At 40.5% G+C, this 14,116-nt stretch overlaps 1 protein-coding gene across 1 annotated transcript in view; it reads left to right on the top strand.

The window, feature by feature from the left end:
- Positions 1-14,116, top strand: part of SEMA5A (semaphorin 5A) — a 366,908-nt gene that overhangs the window by 63,319 nt on the left and 289,473 nt on the right. The window contains 1 exon segment of the mRNA XM_001519071.3: positions 6,529-6,601. The gene's annotated coding sequence lies outside the window, so the exon portion shown is untranslated.

Genomic DNA, 14,116 nt, shown 5'->3' with positions numbered 1-14,116 from the left:
GCTGTTAATATTCTCCAATCAGTTGAAATTGCCATGATGACTTACTTTGCTAAGTTACAGTTCACATTATCAGCTTAGTTTGTAAAGTGGCATTCCGGTGCAGGAGGTTGTAAAAAAAAAAAAAACCCAAAAAACTAGCTGTCAGCTATGTTCTGTTTCTTTTTCTGGCAGATCTATTTGGTTATTTCCCGTCAGTCTAAAATAGATTTTTAAGAGGGTGGAATAGGAGGGAAATGTCGTTCTGAGAGCCACCCAGAGTAGTGGAGATTAAAACTGAGCCAAATGGTTATTTCCAGTGTTATGCTGGTGGTATTTTCCAAAGGACAACGCATAGTAATTTGAGTGCTGACTCACTCTATGACTTTGAACTAACTGAATAACCTCTCAATGACTCCGTGTCCACAGTGAAGGGGAAAAAAAAAATCCCTCCCTATCTCCATGAACAATGAGGGACAATGCACTGAATTTACTCATTCATTTTTTTTTTTGAGTGTTTACTGAGTGCAGGGCACTGTATTGGGGGTTTGGGAGCATACAATAAAAGTATGACACTATCCCTGCTCTCCAGGAGTTTATAACCTTTGACCTTGTTGAGAGATCCTTGCAGTATACCTTAAGGAAAAGCATTCCTTTAGTGTTTTTTTTTTCTCCTCAGTGATGAGCAAAGACTCACTCACAGGGGTGTGTTTGGTAACTAAAGAGACCTGCTATTAGGTAAATTGAAGAGGCAAGTATCTGTTAGGAAATGAATGAAGGTGTTGCTCGGAAAGGCAGAAAGGTGGGTCCAGGGCTCCGCCTGGGAATGTGTGACCATGCTTGAGAAGGAGTCCAGCATGTGGAATTGAATCGATGATTAATAATTGTGGTATTAAGTACTCACTCAGTATGGGCCAAGCACTGTGCTCAACAAAGGGTGAATACAGTCAGACCAGATGCAGTCCCTGGCCCAGATAGAGCTCATAGTCTAAGATGGAGAGAAGCCAGATCTTCCAAGAGGGTGTCTGGCACTCTATATGGGAGCTTCTAGCCCAGATGACCCATTTTCTTCACTCAGTTTAATTCTATTTCTTCACTCATTTTCAAAATGTTAGCATTCCTGGGAGGCATATGTAGGAAGGGAGAAAAAAAAAAGAGTAAGGGCTTGAACAAAATTTCATTTTCAGAGCTGTGTTTTTTCCCCACATAGGCGTCTCGACTTAGTGGATTCTTCTTCTGATTGCTTCCGACAGAGTCTAGTGTTGTTTTTCTGCGGATAGAGCAAAGCGGGAGCAAAATGCAATAATGACTCAGCGGCAACGTCTGCGTTCTCTCTACACAGGGCAGAAATTTTTCATTTCATACCTCATTCACACTGCACAGAATTGATTTCCAGAGTCACATATCCTTACCAAGGGGGGCCATATCGAAATCTTCCCACAGCTGCCAGGATACCTCACCTATGTTTGAATTTATCAAGGAGTGGGGTGGAAATAACCCTTTTTGAATAGGAGTAGAGGGACAATTTCCTCTAGTCCTTGGGTAATTTTCTCTGAAATGCCTTTGGGAGAATGTAACACTTTGTATCATTTGGAGATTCCAGAGATGAAGACAAGGCTCTCAGTGTGGGTGTTTTATTAGGTTTAGATTACACTAATTTTATTGACCCTCTTCTGGGAGGATTTTGCTCATAGAAATAAATTAGGTGGCTAAGCCCCCAGGAAGTCTTATCTGCCAGAAAAGGGCGGCCTGGACACATCCTGTCTCCAATCCCTCTTCATGATGAAATGGCGAACAACAGAAAGAAGACAGTAAAGTTATTACAACAAATGAATTTATTGTGGCCTGAAGCAGTGCATATTAAGAGGTGTTTTAATGAATTAAACTTAAGAGAAACGTTGTCCCATAATTGATGGAAAAAGAAATCATCGGCAACAGACATTCCACTTTAGTGCCTACAGACCTCAGCAATTATCTCTATTGACCAAAATCTCGTTTGTCTCTTTCACCCCTTTGTAGACTTCAACCAATTTATCTGCAAGCCTTTCTCAAATAAGCAAGTCCAGCTAATCCTCTGAGTTGTCCCTATGTTTTTAAACATGGAGGACTATTCTACATTTTGGGCTATCACTTCTACAGGCTGTTATTAGGCAGAATGTGTGGGGTCTTGGGACGTGAGGATGGGAAGTAGGATGTGTGTGTGTCTGTGAACCTTCCCTTCCCTTTTTTCAGAGTCAGAAGAGCGGAAGCACTGCCCAATGGGGACGACCAATGGTCTGCCCAACCTAATTGTCCTATAACAGCTGGTTTGACATTAGCCTCCCCTATTTTTTAAAAAACACTGAGAAATTAGCTGCCCTTCATACCCAAGGACTCTTTGCCTGGAAGGGTGATTTTACCCATGAATCTAAGCCCTATTTAGTTACCGCATATTTTTTCTTCGAACATTTTTATTGCTGCACAATAACATATTTCCAGTTGTGCTTCCACAGTGTTACTCTTGTCACTGTTTGATCATTAGCCCCTTGAGGACAAGGGCTTAAATCTAAATTTGGTGACCCTGAATTAACCCCAGTGCATAGTACAGTGGTTTTCATGGAGTAAACATTTAGTTAGCATCATTGCTAACATTACTAACATAACATCAGAAATCACAATAACAGGTGAGGCCAAAGGAAATGGAAGTGACAGCATCCACAACTGCTAAAAATGGATCCAGATTACCCCGGAGTTCAGGGACAAAAGAAACAGTGAGTGCCACATTCACAGCCATTGATGTGATCATTCAGGTGAAAACCAGGCCATGACAAACTTTCTTTCCATTTTTGGCACTTGGGAATGTCTGTTATATTGTTCTATATTGTTATAGCTCCCAAGGGCTTAGTACAAGGCTCTGCACACATAATAAGCTCTCAATAAATACAATTGATTGATCTTCTCTACCCTTGGTTTACCTTCCACCACAGCCCAGCTCACACACTTGGCTCCTTTAACGCCAGCCTATTCACTGTGCCTCGATCTCTCTCCGTCAACTCTTTGCTCACATCCTTCCTCGTGTGGGTTGATCTCTCTCCCTCTTTGTATCCGAGGGACCAACAGTCTCCCCGTCTTCAAAGCTTTAGTAAAAGCATATTTCCTCCAGGAAGCCTTCACTAACATCTCATCACCCTATTTTTTCTCTCTTGCAAAACTTATATACTTGAGCATGTACCTTGTTATTTACCTCACTCTTACTCCTATAGCCCTTATTTACATATCTGCATACTCTGTGGCTTCCCCTACCTGTAATTTATTTTAACATATGTGGCAGATAATTAGGGCAAATGGAGGGTAAGCTCGTGGGCAGAGAATGTACCTGCCAACTCTATTGTATTGTACTCTCCCAAGACCTTAGTACAGTGCTCTGCACAGAGTGAGCACTCAATACCATTGGTTGGAATAATTTTTTAACCTCGATCTGCTCTGTAAAATGGGAATGCTAATACTTATTTTCTTACCTACCTCACTGGGGTGTTGTAAAGGTTAATTAGGCTGCGGGCTGTTAGTAAGATGACTTTGAAGATTCAAATGTGCTGATAAACTTGTTAAACCTCCATGTGCAATGTTCCCTTATTTGTAACACTTAGTAATGTTCCAGACACAGCTGAACTCAGCAGCTGAAGGCAGGAAGCCAGACAAACACACCCAGGCAGGATTTGCTTCTGCCTGTCTCACCTCCCACTCTGACTCCCGTCTCTGGACGGAGATAAGTTTCTGCCTGCCGAAGCTTAACCGTGGCTATCCAGCTAGTTGTGCCGATAACTCAGATCTAGCAAGGTGGGAAACCACCCACTTCTGTACCCAGTACTCTGCAGGCATAGTCCCCAGACCTGTTGTTCTAAGGTGATTTCATAGTAACCTAGACTGTGGCACGGAATAGATTACAGAGAGCTTTAACATTTGCCATCCAATGTATTTACTTGCACAGAGCGAGAGAGAGAGGGCCTGCGCAATGAATTTTGGAACCTGATCTTCAAATTCGATTCTTTGGATGCCCGGGCTAGATCATTTAGGATTTTGTTTTGGGCCCTACTAACTACTTTCTCTTGGTACTCTCCTAGGGCTTAGTCAGTGCTGGGCACAGGGTATGCAATCAATGAGTACTTCAGATTGATGTTTAATATGGTTGAACAAAAAGGACTCACACCCTGGATACGTGGAAAAGTGATGATTTGAAGTCATGTCTGTGAATGCCCTTTCAAGTTAGTTGTCTTATAGCAGTGCAGTGCCTAGAGGGCTGTCTTCTCTGTCCCCCAAGGATAGATAAAGTTACATAAAATTCCCATGTGCCAGTGGGCCCTACATTGACAATCAGAGACCTGCATTGACAATATGGCCTCTGAAGATCCTTGCTTAATGCCATGGGAAGGTGCTCTTGTCTTTTTATTTAAGGTTGATTAAGGGAAAAAAAGTGAGTCTTTTTTTTTTTTTTGTGGTGCTTAAACACTTACTATGTGCCAAGCACTGTTCTAAGAGCTGGCATAGATACAAAATAATCAGGGTGGACATGGGCCATATCCTACACGGACCTCAGAGTTTCAATCCCCACTTTAAAGATGAGTTAACTGAAGCACGGAGGAGTTAAGTGACTTGCCAAGGTCACACAGCAGGCAAGTGGCAAATCCGGCTTAGAAGCCAAGTCTTTGTGACTCCCAGGCCCTTGCTCTGCCCACTAGGCCTCAGTGCTTCTTAGCGTTGTTTGTTGCATCCGCTTACAAGAATCTGCTTTTTTTCTCTTTCCTGAATTTCCCTGTTGTTTTGTGCTCGGGGAATGGTATTGTGATAAAATACCAGTCTGGAATTTGATGCCAAATTGCTGCTTTCCAGATAATGAATTTAGGCAACAGGCTCTTGGCTTAAAATCTCTTGGAGTTCCAGACAGTTTGGATGGCCTGATTTGAACTCTGTCTAGATTTGAACCCGAGCCTGGTTTTTAAACAGTAGTTTTTTCATGAACACAGAAACCACTGAGTATGGTAGCAGAAAATGGGGGTGGAGTCGGGGGGGGTGAGCGGATGGGGAAGAGAATGCTTATAATGAGAGAAAATAGTGAGCTTATTTTAAAAGAGCCAACAGAGTGAATTTGGGTTGTGGGCTAGAGTTCGTGTTGAATAAAATTGGAATCATCTGTGGTAGTCTGAAAATATATTATTGGTAGTATCAAATGTATTATGACATTTTCCTAAAAATTAGCCTCCTTGGCAAATTTGACCATGACCAAAAACTCGGTGCTTTGGGACAAAACAAAGAAAGAGAAATCATCAGTAGTTATTAGAGTGGTTTATCCAGCACCTGCTGGACCTATAATTTCCTGTGGGAAATGATGGCATACAGTTTCAGCTCTAAAGCTGTGTACTGTTTCAAAATTTGGGTTTATTTTAGATACGGTATTTTCTTCGTGTGTTGTTCGTGTGAGTAGGTTTTCATCAATGTGGCAACTGCCTCCTTTAAAAAGTAAGTTTTGCTGGAAAACAAAAATCTTGTAAGTGTGATTATAATCATATGTTGAGAGAGAGAGACTTCTTTTAGGGGATAAAATTAGTGTGGTGTTTGGATGACTCCTCCAGTGAAAAACAACAACTACTGAGTCCAATTCTTTCAGAGCGCTGGGAGGCACATTTCTTCTTCAGACTGTTTATAGTTCATTGCTGCAGGGTATGCACAGTGTAACTGTAAACACTGAGACACTTGGGCTGCTATTAGCAGTACCTTGGATTAACACAGCTTCTTTCCCTTGCTCTCTCAGTGTTCTTTCAGTTGGTGTTTAGTTTGTACAATAATTGGTCCCTAATGAAGTAGTTCACCAACTTGTTTTTTCTTTCTCTCTCCTTTCTTCCCTTGCTTTCATTTTTTTCTTTTTTCATTTCCTTATTTTTCATTCCTTAAATTTTAAAGTAAGGCTTTTCTCCCAAAGAACAGAGAATATCAATATTATCCTCAGGAAATGAAGGGGATTGCAACTGTAATGGAAAGCCTTTTGGCAAAGGTTAAAACCATTTCTAACTCATCACCTTGGAGGAGTGATCATTGTAGCCTCATTATCTTGAAGGAAGTGAGTGACAGTTGCGCGCTCCCCCTTCATTAGTGGATAAATATTTTCACCAGTGGGAGACTTGACTTCAGTCAGTCAGTCTGGGAATGAAGATTCATTAAAGTACACACTGAAGCAGAATGGGAAACTTCAGTTGCAGCATAAGTCACTGTATCCCTAGCAGTTTGACACTTTCCTAAATTTATCATCTGGGAAAACATGAAGCAGATGGAAGCAGTGTATTGTCACAGATGTCCCTACTTTCTACTCTCCATCTTTGGTGGCGCTTGGTTGCTGTTCCATGAGCAGATTTTCCTTTTGTGCATTTCTGTTTTCAAGTAACATGTAATGGCTTTCCCACACTTCCATTACTCAGCAGCATATATGTTTTTGGTGAAATTAATATTTGGAAGGGAGAAACTGGGTCTTGTCTTGAAGAAATAGAATATAATTAGAGAGATTTGTAACCTTTGTGTTTACAGATTGCCAGGACAGATAATCATACTGTACTACAACATAATGGAGAATCGTCAAAACTGATCTGAACAGAGGAGGGTGAGTAAAAACTTCCGTGTATTTGTTACTTTGGTACTCACTAGCATTTGCACAGAACATGGCCTGTTATATGATAATGATTCAGAAATTTCTTCATTACTTCCTGCTCATGTGGCCCTGGTTAAAAAAGAATTTCTTCAGGTCTGGATGGTTTGGCATTGTCCCCGCTGTAAAGTGTCCAAGTAAAGCGAAGTCATTGAAAGATTCGTTAAGTCACTACGGACTCTGGCCCTGACTACCATAAATACCCAACTTGAGGTGTAATTTGTAACCTCAAGAAATTAAAAAACACCACAAATAGTAGTATTATGAAACGGAACTGCCTCACTGTAAGTGTTCAGTCAAAGAAAAACTAAGACTAAATGGATTATTTTTACTTCCTCACTGACTGGAAAACATGAACTGGTATAGATTCAAAAGCATTCTTTTCTGTTTTTAAGCAATTAAATGTATTTATGGCACTTAGGTGGGTGCCTGAGAGAAGATTAGAGAAACAGCAGAGTCTGGTGGAGAGAGCACTGGACTGGTGTCAGGAGACCTGGGTTCTAATTCTGGCTACACCACTTGAATGCTGTATGTCCTTGGTCAAGACACTCTTCATTGCCTCCATTTGCTCCTAAATAAAATGAGGATTCAATACCTGCTCTCCCTTTCCCTTAAACTGTGAGCCCAATGTGGGGTGTGTTCAATCTGTTTTATATCTACCCCAGTGCTTAGCACAGAATATTTTCCTAGGAAATAACTCAAATATTATTATTACTCATGAAACTGGATTTGCCCCCATTTTTTGCTGCATTAATAATTGACCTTTGAATTCACAACTAAGAGACCAGCGTTTTTACTGTTCAGCTGTTCTCCATTTATGGGATTTTTCAATGTAGATCATGGAGGGATGGAAAGAAGAGCTAAATATAGTAAAAAAAACAAAAAACAACCACAAACCAAATTAAATCTTTGGGTTGAAAGGACTATAGGTCCTTAAAAGATAGATCTCTTCTGAGACTTTCATCATTATTGGATTAGTTCAGCAATTTGTGATAACCAGTCCAGGGAACCACCTTGGCATGACTGTGACATCTTTCAAAAGAAATCATCTGTGGTTTTACAATCTCCATTTAAGATGAGCCACTCTAGATGGCAGAGAACAAAAGTTGAGAAGATTCAAATTTCGTCTATGTAAATAAACAGAAGCATGAAATTCAGTTTTGGGAACTGCTTAAATGTCTTTGTTAGATTAGATCAGAGTAGTATTATGATACTCATCATCACAGTTTAGGGAAACTAAAGGCATAGAAAAGGGAATGAGGCCTTGAGTGAGCAGGTGGTGGATAAGGGGGTATAGAGGGAAACAGCATGCAAAGGAGCTGGGGGAAACTGGCAAATATGTAGATGCAAATAGCTAACTTCTTGCCTCACACAGAAATAATTTGAGAAATTTTGGACAAGAAATGCTGGACAAGGAGATGGTTTTAATTTCATTAAATATTTGAGTCACCCACCTAAGTGCCATAAATAAATTGTTTAAAAACAGAAAAGAATGCTTTTGAATCTATATCAGTTCATACTTTCGAGTCAGTGAGGAAGTGAAAATAATCCATTTAGTCTTAGTTTTTCTTTGACTGAACACTTAGAATGAAGCAGTTCCATTTCATAATAATACTGATTGTGGTGTTTGTTAAATTCTTACTATGTGCCAGGCACTGTACTAAACTCTGGGGTAGAAACAACATAATTAGGTTGGACACAGTCCCTTTCCCACATAGTGCTCTCAGTCTTAATCCCCGTTTTATGTATGAGGGAATTGAGGCACAGAGAAGTGAAGTGACTTGCCCAAGGTCACAGTGGACAAGGAGTACAGCCGGGATTAGCACTCAGGTCCTTCTGACTTCGAAGCCCGGGCTCTATCCACCAGGCTATGGGACTTAGCCTTTGTTTTTTTGAAGTGAGGAAATGTAAGTTCCAGAGGTTTTAAACTCAGTTTCTGAAAGATAAACATGTTAAGCTAAATATGCCTGTCTTAAAAATGAAGATGTGCTTGAGATATTGTGCTATTGGTGAGTAGTCTCATAACCAATCATCTGTAATCGAGCATTTTATGACTGTATGTTTAGAAACTATTAAAAAGCAAGCACATCAAAATCATGCATTTAAACATGCCAAATATGTTTGTTAGTAAATAAACATGACTTCTTTTCCTTACAGTCAAATAAAGTGATGGATATTTAGTTCAGAAAAACTTTCATGAGGGTGAGCATTCACAGTAATGTGTTCTGGAAACAAATTAGGGCTGGTAATAGATTCCAGATTATACCGTTGTGCTCAAGAGTTGAAGGATTTCTAAAGAAGCAGATATGTTAACCAATATATTGATATTGCATTATGTTAACAGACTGTATAATGAAATTAGTGGTAAACACTTCTTAAGATATTATATAATAGTAATTATGGTACTCGTCGAGTGCTTGCTATGTGCCGAGCACTGTCCTAAATGCTGGGGTAAGTACAAGATAATCAGGGCAAGCATAGTTCCCATCCCACATAGGGCACACAGTTTAACTGGTAGGGAGGAGGATTTAATACCCATTTCATAAATGGGGAAACTGAACCACAGAGAAATTAACTAACTTTCTGAAAGTCATACAGTGGATAAGTGGTGGAGCTGGGATTGGAACCTGGGTCCTCTTGTTCTCAGCCCTCTGCTCTTTTCCACTAAGCCACTGAAACATATATCACCGGAAAGCATGCCTCTCAGAAAGACCCTTACTGGAGAATGACGGAGTCAAGCGAGGCCCTGCCTTGACAACAGAAGCCCTGAAGGTGTAGAGTCTCCCTAGGTAAACAATGCAATTGGAGCCATCCCTGCCACACTATTCTGACTCAGACGGGTTTGCTCCAAGAGGAGACAAAGATACCCCAAGCTGGAGATTAGGAAGTAAAACTCTGGGAGGGTGTGTGCCCTCATCCCATTCTGGAGTGCAGGTAATGGGGCAACATTTTCTGATGGCAAGTCAGGGTCTTCCCTGCAGCAGTCTCCAGTTAGTTCTGCTCTTCTAGACTGTAAACTCTCTGTGGGCAGGGAATGTGTCTACCAACTCTGTTGTGTTGAACTTTCCCAAGCACTTAGAACAATGCGCTGCACACAATAAGTGCTCAATGAATACCATTGATCGATCTGGGATCTTTTAAAAGGATAAAAATTTATTTTCAGTGATACACATTTGCTCATCCAAAGCTTATCATTATCAGAAAAAAAGACTGTCTCCTGAGTTTTCCTGAAAAGCTGTCCTTCACTCCACTGACTTATGCGTTGTTGAATGCTTAGCGAAAATGGGTTGACAGAGAAGTGAACAATTGTTTTTCTCTCCTTCTGGCCCTTCATCCATAGAAAAACTTCCATCATTCTCATATCTTCTGTGTTAAAGTTTCAGATTCTCATTTAGAAAAAAAAATGTAACCGGGCTTGAATTTTGATGAATCGATTTCAAAACTAGAAATTTTAAAAATTGTATAGGTGATAGGGGTCGCCTGTCATCAAAACAGCTCTATGTACTTAAACTCTGAAAAGCTTGGCTTTGAAATGCATCCTACTGTGGTTTAACAATTTAAGGCTTGAAGGAATATTGAATACTAGAGATATGATGTTTCCAAATGTTTAATGAAATCTGCATATTTATGGATAAATTGAGAAGCTGGAGTTTAGCAGGGAAAGATGGGTTAGCTATTCATGATGTAAACTATTTACATTTCTTGATGCCTCTGTATGGATTAATTATTATTCATCGTTCATTTCATTTTACAACAACATATGATTGAATTTAGTTTAATTATCTGGGTCAGATAACTCTATCCTCAATACTGTTACTTGTAATACTTCACACAGCAAGCATTCAGGAAATACAGTAGACCGATTGGTGATCGTGATTTTTCTTTCAAGCTTAGGAGAAATTAATTCTGCATAAAACTAGCCCTGCATAAATCCAAAGAGGCTGCCTTTTGCAAACATAAATGAAGGGTGCCATGCATGGACGTGGGAGTATTTGTTTATCCTCCCTGGTTTCTCTACCCGTATGCCCCTAATGCAATCCTAATGGCTTACAGAAATAATCAAGGTTTGTGGCGTGCTGGGATGAGTGAGGATGACTGCTGTGTTGTGGTGGGGATGCTGTTCCCTGTACAAAGCTATTGGGATATGTGTCCCTGGAAACTCTAAAAGGACCCAAAGGCATGATGGGTGTGTAGTTTCAGAGTTTCTTGGTGATGGCCCAATGTTTAGCATGGTCTTAAGGGCTAGGTCTTTGGAAGATATTTGTTCCGAATAGGATGACCGTTCATCCACTTTTATACTGGTCTGTCTGATTTTCAGCTAGTCTTTTCCTGCCTGGTAGTTTTGTAGTGTTGGAGAGATGAGTTCAAAGGTGTCCAGTTTTCTTGATCACCACCTGCGGCCACCCTAATTCAAAACTTGTGGCAAAGTACAATCTTCAGGTCTATTGTGGGGAAAGGCAATGGTTGGGAGACATATATCGGTCCCTCAGTGAGATCCCAGAACTACAAAAGACCCGGTCTTGTCCTGATCCTGCCAAGACACGATGTTGAGAACAGTGACCCCAGGAGCCCAGTGAATCACTGAATAATATGGGCATTCCCAAGCCCTCCTTCTTTAGATGGTAAGATTCTGGAGGACAAGGACCCCATCTTCTACTTCTGTTATATTTTGCCAAGTACTTAGAACGGTGCCCGGTTTGTTACCAGATTGCCTTATATAAAAGGATGTAATGTCAGATAATGTTTCGTGTCATTTTCTCTGTACTAAAGTTCTTGTTAGCTTTCGTTTTTTAATATTTGAAACTCTTCTCTAGATTATGACCTGTATTAGGATCTATACTCATTCATGACATATTATGGCATACCTTACAGATTTATTTAAAGAATATATTACTTAAAATACTGTGGTCATAACATGCTCCTTGGGAGGTCATTTTGGTGATAAGATCACATAGCTTGGCCCTGGCAAATTCCTCCTAAGTTGCCGGCCGTTTTAACTCATTGAATCTGGCACACTGCCATTCATTTCTGCACAGGTCACTCTGGCTTCCCATCAGTTGTATAAAGGGACTTGCCTCTCTTCTGGCAAATGAACACCCATTGTTCTGGGAGTAGATTTAGGAAGAAAATTACCCCCCCCCCCCCCATTTTTAAGCTCTAGAAACTCCAATAGCATTTTGCAGCCTCCTTGCTTCTTGGCACATCCCTTTCCTGAAGCAGGGTTGATCTAAGTATCTGAGTTTTCAGTAGCTGGTCATTTGATCCTAACTCCTCCACTTGATTCGAAATATTTATCCACTATTGAAGAAGATTTACTCTCTTCTTTTAAAAGATGAGGTTAAAATGATCACTTCCAACCTATGACCTGCTGGGTCTCTCAATAGAGATGATCATCTTTGTTCTCTGCTCCCTTATCTTCCATTCCTGTTCCCAGAACTCACTTCTTACCCACTCCCTCCTTTTTCATCCTTGTACTTCTTGACTTTGACTAGTCTCCTTAGTCTTCCTCAGTTCTACTCTTTTCAGCTTCCATAACTCTAATCCTCTCTGTTATTCCAGCTTCATAGTCACACTCTTCTTGGCTTTCAATCCTCTAATCTCTGGCCCTAGTCCTTTACTCATACTAGAGGGTTAGGGAGTGGAAAGGGGCCAAGGTTTGGAAATTCAAGATTCTGGAGACGCTTTGAGTGGCCTGAAACAGAGGCCACTCACAACTTGTTATCCATTGATCATTTCCTGGTCGCATCTCAGGTCTGGAGAGCAGTGTAACTTTGGGAGAAGTGAACCCTGAATTCTGTCCCCTAACTCGATTACTTTATTGGCACTGAAGGACATGTGGTTAGAGCTGCATGAATTTTCAGGCCGTCCAATGTTGTTTTAGCGGGTTATAAAATACTGTAGTTTTATTCCCAGATACAGAATTTCCTCAGCATCAGTGTGAGTTGGGTATCTGTACAGAGAACAAATGTACCATGAATGAGGCTTATTGTTTAGCCTAAAAGTTATCTAGAAGCACCTGTTGGTACAGGATGAACACTTAAAATATGAGCATCTGCGCTTTTCAAATTGGAACGCGCCTTTATAAAGAGCCCATGATTGCCATCAGTATTATCATTACCATTCATTTGCTTAATTTCTGTGTTGCCACATAGTAAAGTCATTGAAAATTTTTGGAACCTGATCTTGTTGGCAGTGTCAAAGCAGCAATGGTTCGTTCTGTTTTCAGACTCTTTTGTTATGTAAAGCTTTGGGTTAATATAAGGCTTCCTCTGACAGTATTATCCAGATATCTTTAAAAGAAAGGATGTCAAGAGAGTTCATCGTGATCTAAGGAAAAAGCATAGACCTTGAAGTCAGGGTCCCTGGATTCTAATCCCAACTCTGCTACTTGTCTGCTGTGCAGCCTTCAACAAGTCACTCAACTTCTCTATACCTCAAATTCATTTTCTGTAAAATGAGGATTCACTGTCTGTTCTCCCTCTCTCTTTCTCTTAAACGGGGACAAGGACTGTGCCTGATCTGTCTGATCCACTTATATACCCCAGAATTTAGCACATAGTACTTAACCAATACTATTGTCACTGTTGTTGTTATTATTTATTCAGATATAGTTGGGGGAAGGAGAGAGACAAGGAAGGATTGAGAAACGTGAAATTGGTAAAATTGGTGATGGAGAATATTTCATCCATAAATATATGGATTACCATAGTTTGATTTTATAACTTAATTGCAGAAATATCCCAGATCCTCCTGGGTTGTAAACCTCAGCCTTCTGAGATGCGTGCTGATGAGCTGTCCTTTCACTCAATATAGTGGGATATTTTTCTTTCTATCAGCCTCTTTTGCAAATTGTTTTTAAAAAAAAAACCCAAACTTCCCCATGAAGACATGACTCACATTCACCCTTATTGTACACACCGTTTCTAATTTATAGCAGTTGGGCAGCAGCAACCAAGAGGGTCTGCTGTATTTTCTTAATGATGTGGACTGTAGTGAGCCTCAGCGGGGAGCAGGGAGAAGTTTCTATTTATTTAATATTTCTCTGCAACTGGGTAACCTCCAAGGGGCACCACCATTCTCTGCAGAGGAAGAAATTAATTTTGTTTGGTTAACGGGACTATTCTTTCAGTTCTGGAAGGTCGTGCGAAGTCCCACAGAGCTGCTGGACTCGGGGAGTGAGTGGAAAATCTTCATTGAGTAAGTTGAACTTCCCACTCCCAAGGGATCCAGGAGAATTCATTGTAGAGCAATAAATGAGCGACTGAGTGGCAGAGTTGCTTAGAATATAGAATCCTCAAGTTCATGGGGCGGGCAAAGAGTAGAATTCAAAAATAACTCTCATTTAGACGTGGGTGATCAAGAATGGAGGGCAGGGTGGAATAGCAGATGTGCCAGTGTTAAAAATGAATACAGTCAACAGCCTACATCCCTGAGACAGGTTCGGATCTGAAATAATTTCTCTGGGGTGAT

This window comes from Ornithorhynchus anatinus, chromosome X3 (assembly GCF_004115215.2).
Source record: "Ornithorhynchus anatinus isolate Pmale09 chromosome X3, mOrnAna1.pri.v4, whole genome shotgun sequence".
Taxonomy (NCBI): domain Eukaryota; kingdom Metazoa; phylum Chordata; class Mammalia; order Monotremata; family Ornithorhynchidae; genus Ornithorhynchus; species Ornithorhynchus anatinus.
The sequence above is the reverse complement of the archived record's forward strand: the minus strand, read 5'-3'. Positions and strand labels throughout refer to the sequence as shown.